Consider the following 6,815-nt stretch of genomic DNA (forward strand, 5'->3'; position numbering starts at 1 on the left):
CGAGGAATTTCTTCCTACCAGGTACCCATTCACCTCACCTGGGTCGAGTGCAGCACAATGTGGATAAATTTCTTGCTGAAGGAAATTACGTCATTGCTGGGATTCGAACCCACGACCCTCTGTTTCAAAGTCTTAATACACTGGTCACATGCCAACATTTTGACCAATCACTAATTCATCTTGTCTGTTACAACCATTGTAAAAATAAGATATGTCTATGTTATCATCTTTCAGTTACCATGTCCAATAAATTTCAGTATATTCTTTGAAATCTATGCCATTTCCTCTGACCGATTTTCAAATGCTCATAACTTTCTCATTCATCCAATCCAATTTTTTTCAAACTTTTATTGATTTGTTTCTTTGATTTTTCTGTTTTCATGCAAGCTATCTTGTTCCAAAGGTTTCATTCTCCTTTAATATTTATCTTGATTAGGATGACAATGAATAACCCACTGATAATCCCCACATCATTACCTTTCCATTGATATATAATAAGACCACATTCATAATCAATACATTTCTCCTTTAAATATAAATACCAAGATACTACAAATTGTAAATGTATTTTTCAATTATTTTGTCCATTATGTCGATAAATACTGTCAGGTATTAAGAATAGTTTGATGGGAGTAATAAGCTGAAAATTTAGGGCAGATTTACGGTCTCTCTAAAGCTCTGCTTGAGGGTGGGATGGAGAGAGAAAAAATGATAATATAGACAGATAATGATAATAACAATTTTATATACCGCAAATTCGCAAATTGCCTCTAAGCGGTTAAGAGAAAGGAAATATAAAGTATAAAGGAAATAGAAATACTTTGCACAAAAAATGTATCAAAACTAAAATTATAATTTACAACTTTTTCTCACCAGATCATGAATAAAGAAATACCATCAAATGGGCCAATAAACATATGGTATGATCGATTTAAGAATTAAAAAGATGAGTTTAAGCATAACTCTAATGTATTAACACAGTATTGCAAATTTGAAGGGGGAGATTGTTCCAAAGAAACGAAGCTGCATAAGAGAAAGAACGCTGACCGCATTGTTTGTAAGAAGTATGAGATCGAGAAAGAAGAGATTGAGAAACAGAACGTAGAACTTGGACTGGCTGATATCGAGGAAGGAGTTCAGAAAGGTATGAAGGAGCTAGACCATGATTTGACTTGAAATTTTTTGTAGGTGATACGAGAAGTAATAGGAAGCCAGTGGAGTTCATCACACTGGGAGATCTCTTTAATGTGATAGTTTTAATTTGGCATTTGACAAGTGGTCGCGATAAATGCTACACTGTTTTAGATAATGACTTTGTCAACAGACCAGACTTTCGCCACTTCAAGTTGCCGTTTTTTCTGCTTTTCTACATGAAGAGAATCTGAGGAGAGAGAAAAAAAGAGCAATTAAAAAAGGAGAGTGCAAGAGTAAGATAGAGAGAATGAAAAAAAAATGAATAAAGAGGGAGAGAGTCAATGGGAAATAAAAAAGAAAGGAAAAATAAAAACAGTGAGAGTAACATGTAGAAAAATATAGACAAAATAAAAGGCTGGGGCCTTTCCAGTCGATGCTTCCAAACAAGGTGAATTTTCAATATGTATCTCAAGCATAGCACAGAGAGGAGGAAGAAGAGGAAAATTGCTGAGATTTTAATATAGACAATCATCAGTCTGGTTCAAATAATTAAGTGAAAAATGGTCTCATCTCTGCAGACACCGAAAATGGTGACAAATGATTAAACTTGCTTCAACAGAAGAGTACATTGAGGACTGAGTTATGAAAAATCAAAATCTAAAAAAAAATATTATTTAGCAAAGAAGTTTTATTCAAAAGCTTCATAAATCTATGAAGAATCATAAATGAAAAGCATAGTAGCATACCGTAAGCATTAAACCATCTTTACAAATGAAATATTGTGAAAAAAGGGGTTATAAAACTTGACAAAAATAGGGTGAGGTTAACTATTGCAATATTTTCATCTCTTTCTTCAAAAATAGATAATACCCCTCTACCATCACGTCTGCAATTCTACATTGATCTTTACTTGAAAGAGTTGAAACAAAGTATTGATTCATAAAAAAACATGGGGCTTTGCAACCTTCAATGAAAATATAGATTTTGCACCAGGGTTATGAATAATGAGTTTGAGGTTGATTGAATGATGACCAGCTAATTCATAGCAAGTTACATAAAATCTGACACAAGAGGGCGCTACAAAGCATACAACCTTCTGTTAACAAGGCAGCTATATGATCCCTCCTACCAATCGAACCAATATGTCATTGATTCCGTGTGTACAGTCATCACAGGTGCTCGTGTCATATTTTGACTCAGACATCTATATATTTAATGAAGGGCCAGGTTACTCTGTACTCTTGAATATTATTCCTATATCCTACAATATTAATAAGAGTCTCACAGAACATCCCAGATCTTGTAAACATACTGTAGTTTGAAATACTTCACATGCAGAAAAATGTATAAACATGCTAATCTGTCACTGATGAAATAGCAGTCTTTATGAATACACATGTAATGGTAACTAATGAATGTCAACTATTCAATACAGAGGATGTTAAATAGGATACAAATATTGACTGATCATGAGGGCAATAGTAAAAACTATTGCCCCAAAGCGATCTTGATACCACAGACCTACTACAAGTACTTTTTACCGAGACCTAAAAAAGTGCAGTTAGTATTTGTGTTGTATACCAATTATTTTTTTTTACCAGGGTGATAGTAAAAAATATTGCCCTGATCGAATTATGTCAAATACTAGATTCATATGATAACCCACTTTATATGAATGGCTTTTAATAATAAACATTTCTAAATGCAGTGTATATTCATCAAATTCATCATAAAAGCTCGGTCAAATAAAGTTACATGAAAGAAAACCAAATAAATGACACATTTTCATTACAATAAATTGTAGATTACATATATCTTTTTCCACCTTTTTCCTATAAAGTAGAACTAGCACACCATTAACAATGTCCATAAACGTTTTGTTTAACAATTGATCCTCCTTCCATTGAGAATTCAAGAAAAAGTAGCATCAGAAGAAAATAAACATATCCATACTGAATACAAACAATAAATAATTCATCACTTTTTGTAAGAAGATTCGAAGGCCTTGGCTTAACGTTTTCTTCGATAATTCTGAATATTTCAAGTAAATTGGAACAAGTTATTAAAGAAGAATATTCTTCTCTTTCATGAATATTTTAGAAAAAATAACTTTCAAAGAAAGCTATTTTGAAATGCAAATAATAAAACATAAAACCATGATAAAGTCAGTTTTAATACAGTCAAAATAATACATATACCTCCTTTTGAATGTTAGGAAATTTCATGTAAATGCACCCAAGCAAACAGATGAACTGGCATATTCTTTAAACAAGTAGAAAATGTAAATACAGGTAATTCTGCCTATTAAAAAAGTTGAGTCTTTTTTGGACCTCAGAAATCTGTGTGACTTTAGTAAGTGAATATTCGACTTAAAAAAGGTTCTCTTAACAGAGTTACCTGTACACCAAAAAAAAAAGTTCAAATACGACCATTCATTTTAAACCAGCCTTGTCATAAAAAATATGTTTCATTTAAGTCAGTATTATTTTGCAGATCATTTTTTCATTGACTGATTCAAGTGTAGTTAAAGCAATGGAGTAGTTGGTACGGATACATATTTCATGCATCTCCGATTATTTTCCTGCAAGATTGCACTCAAGCAAATTTCATGACCATACATGTAACAATTTCACATGAAAAAGAAATTGATGATAAGCTCACAAACATTGTATACCAAATCAACATACTATTCACCAAAAATGATATGAAAACCGGCATCATACATCCACACTTAGTTGATATCACTCGTGGTGACCTGTCTATGTCTATGAATTATTATTACTATCATCATTATTTATTTGACCAAATCATGATACAACCATAGATGGCATTATACATGGTAAAAACAAACAATACAGAATGGAGCAGTGCCACATGCTGGTCAGTGGTAAACAGCTGTTGCTCGGAAGCATATCACCCCCCCCCACGTAGCACTGCGTACAAATATCAACTTACAAAACATACAACTAGAATAACAATATCTTCACATTTCTACATCTTCAAAGATGTTCGCATTGACAAATGTAAATTGATTTTGATTGACTTAAAAGCACTGATAACAGACTGTCACTATGGAGACAGTTGGAGAATGACAACTAATCCCAGAACCGTGCATACATCAGAATTATATGTATTTCAGTACATTTGCAATGTGAGAAATGTTTATCTGCAGACAAATCTCTAAATTAATAAATTCCTAATCAATGACAACCAGTATAATCAATGTCAAAGCAGCAAAACACCTGCATGTGGATATCAACATTTTGAGCTTCTCTCTATTACTTCCATTTAGCCATGTTTTCAAAAGCCATAGTCGTCAAGTAATATCAAGATTGGTATGACAGACATTTCTTCAGTATGAAATTCACCAGAATAGTAATAAAATCACATAACGGAAAGCGAAGGTTCTTCATTGGAGTCAGTATTTAAATCAATCATTAATAACAATAATTAAAAAACGCCAATGATATTCCATTTATCAAGACTACCTATGTGTATGTTGTATTTTTTGGGTACAGTGTTGGTGCTGTTGTATTGATATTGGTGTTAATGTAAGGTTTGGTATTGGTGTCAGTGTTAGTGATAGTGATTTGTGTCTGTATTGGTGTTTAATGGTGCTTATGGGTATTTAGAGTGTCAATCAGGTATTTAACTAACAAATAGCTCTAACTTTAATGCAGATTCACTAAGTACACCAATAGTATTCTATAAAGCTTGACACCTAGTGGTGTTAAACACTGCATTAATGACAAACTTTCAGTTTCTATAGAGTGATTTAATAGTGTTTGCCTTGCTTTGGTGTTTATGTTCGGAGTGAAAATGAGGTTTTTAACCACCATGTAGCCCTAACTACACACAGATTTACAAAGTATGTTACCGGTGTTGAGAGCTGAACACCAAGTAACACTACTCGCACAATAGCACATCCCTTATTTCATGCTCTGTGTTACAATTGGTACGAGGTTTGCCTTCACATTCACACCAACACTGAACATGAAATATTAAAAAACTTAATCATCTGACATGTATCAAAACTTGCCTAAGTGTTGAGAAAACAAAGCGATCCAAATGAAAGAATTAACTTTAAATATAAAAAAATATAGCTTTCATTCTTAGAAAGAGCTTATAAAACAAGAAAAAGTGAAAGTCATACAAATACTGCTGTTATTCTAATAGTATGTAATGTGACCTTAACCTATCATTATGTATTACTGAACTTACAACTTAATAACTTGTATTTTACTGAAGCACAAACCAAATACTAGAATATAGCACATGTGAAATATACCATTAATCGCAAGACAGTAGTTAATAGTATGGGGATTGAGCAGAGCAGCAAAAGTTTGAGCAAAATACAAATAGTTTGTCCCTCGAGTACCACTGGAAATAGATATTCTATTGAAATAAAAGTAATATCTTTCTAAAAAAATAATATTTCCAGGGAATAAACTCAAAAGTCAGCTTGAATGTCAACTGAACAAGAAAAGAAGAGACAGATTCTTCAGACAGAATAGAAATTTGTTCAGTTCTTAGGCGGGGCAAGAATTAGATCGTATGAAGGAGGCATATATTAATGGGGAGTGTGAGAATAATGAATTTGTCTAAAAGAGAGCAATGAAATAATTTACTTCAACAGTTTACCAAATTAAAAAAGTTTACCCCAAAAATGGGAGTTTCCTTTCTCATGACAACTTGAAATATCCAAACTATAGCAGATAAACAATCATATCTACATAAAAAATAAAGTATTTAATCAAAGCTTGGATACAAACGAATCCTCCAATATCTACAAAACTACAATAATTTAAATATCAATCTCTTCAACTATTCACAATAAACAAAATTGTTCAAGCAATCCAACATACAAATCAACACCATTAAAACACACACACATGAGTTCATACAGGCTTTGACAGAGTGAATGATTCTGAAATCATTTGAGTTAATTGTACCTGCAGTGTACGGTTATTTCAGTCGCTATATGTAATTACAAGGGAACCAATTCAATCTTTTGATCGCACAGACTTAAACTGTATATTTCATGCTCAGAATAATGAACAAGTTCATACTGCAATTAATCAAGGCCAACAAATTCAACAGTATTTGAGTAAGTCCTCCTCTATCAAAAGACCTATTCCCACCTGAGTTCTAATGATCCAGCATTTACGCTTGAAGCGACCGTTTATCTTCAGTGCAAGCCTGTGAAGATGCGAGTATAGGGAGAAAACTGAAGTGCCGTGACAATGAGGTTCTGCGAGAATGAATCCTGCCTAAATAAGGGTTAACTTTGAATATGCCCTTACCTCCTTCGATACATAATGAGAGCTTGAAGATTAGGAATACACGTGTTTGAGGTGCGGATAGTCTACATTTTACTTTCATTTATAGTTAAAATAGTTAAAAATAGATATTTTTCAATGGTCATTGGAGCATTTTTTTTTTACATATAATAATAATCCATATTTTGTTGTTCAGAATAAAAACCATTGAATAGACCAGCTCGTAGTTACTTCATGGACAATTTTGGTCAAATGACCTTTCATTTCTTTCATCATGATAGGCAGATTTCAAAGCAAGATATTACGTAAGCTTGCCTTACATAGCAGGATGAAGAAATTGAATAGACCAGGTGACTAGAATAGCACACAAATGAACACTTAATGAAGGCATTTGTTGCATTC

The sequence above is a fragment of the Lytechinus variegatus genome, chromosome 13 (assembly GCF_018143015.1).
Source record: "Lytechinus variegatus isolate NC3 chromosome 13, Lvar_3.0, whole genome shotgun sequence".
Lineage (NCBI taxonomy): Eukaryota > Metazoa > Echinodermata > Echinoidea > Temnopleuroida > Toxopneustidae > Lytechinus > Lytechinus variegatus.